We start from the raw sequence: 1,302 nt of genomic DNA on the forward strand, positions 1-1,302 counted from the left end.
TGCTGTTGTTGTTGTTGTTGTTGTTGTTGTTGTTGTTGTTGTTGTTGTTGCAATACACTGAAGACTGGACCGACAAAAATAGAACAGCTCACCAACTGCTTGCTTCATAATTGGATTGTGTACGTGTGTATTAGTGAAAAAATACAACTACTACTACTACTGCTGCTGCTACTTCTACTACTACTACTACTACTACTACTACTACTACTACTACTACTACTACTACTACTACTACTACTACTACTACTGCTACTACTACTACTAATACTACTACTAATACTAAAACTAATATCATACTACTAATACTACAACTACTACTACTACAGCTACTGATGGTGGTACTACTAGTGCTGCTGATGTTGTTGCTACTTCTACTACTGCTGTGGCCGCAGTTACTGCTACTACTACTACTACGACTATTACTTTTACCATTACTACTAATATACTAAAAAAATTTCCTATTTTACAAGGTTTACATATAGTATTAGTATTGGAAAATTTTATCATTTTTAAGAATTCTTGTTGTAAGAAGTAGGTGCGATACAATGCTATGCAATGAATTGTATTTGATCAAATGAAACTTCTACTGCTATGTTAACATTACTGTGTGGTGAAAATTACTTACCTCAGTATTAAAAGTATGATACTAATCTGGTTAATCCATCTCTATGTATAGAACCGTGAAAAAATTTTTTTTCAACATACTTTTTAATTGCGCGAAACTCGAGTCACAGAATATGAAATGAAATCCTTACAAGTGTTTCATTCTTTCTTTCGTTCGTTCTATCCGTCATTTTTTTTGTCTTTTTACTCTCTATCTCTCTCTCTCTCTCTCTCTCACTCACTTTTAAATTTATCTTCCGCTCTATCTATTTCTTTTTATTATTTGTCTCTCTCCTTTTATCTCCGCCATTCTCTTTCTTTGTATTTTATCTCATGATGATAAAATGTGAGTTAAGTAAGATATGATGATGGGGATGGTGATGTTACTGAACACGATGATGATACTATGACGATGATGATGATGTTGTTGTTGTTGATGATGATGATGATGTTGTTGTTGATGATGATGATGATGTTGTTGATGATGATGATGTTGTTGTTGATGATGATGATGATGTTGTTGTTGTTGATGATGATGATGTTGTTGTTGATGATGATGATGATGTTGTTGATGATGATGATGTTGTTGTTGATGATGATGATGATGTTGTTGTTGTTGATGATGATGATGTTGTTGTTGATGATGATGATGTTGTTGTTGATGATGATGATGATGATGTTGTTGTTGATGATGATGAT

The sequence above is a fragment of the Helobdella robusta genome (assembly GCF_000326865.2).
Source record: "Helobdella robusta unplaced genomic scaffold HELROscaffold_22, whole genome shotgun sequence".
Lineage (NCBI taxonomy): Eukaryota > Metazoa > Annelida > Clitellata > Rhynchobdellida > Glossiphoniidae > Helobdella > Helobdella robusta.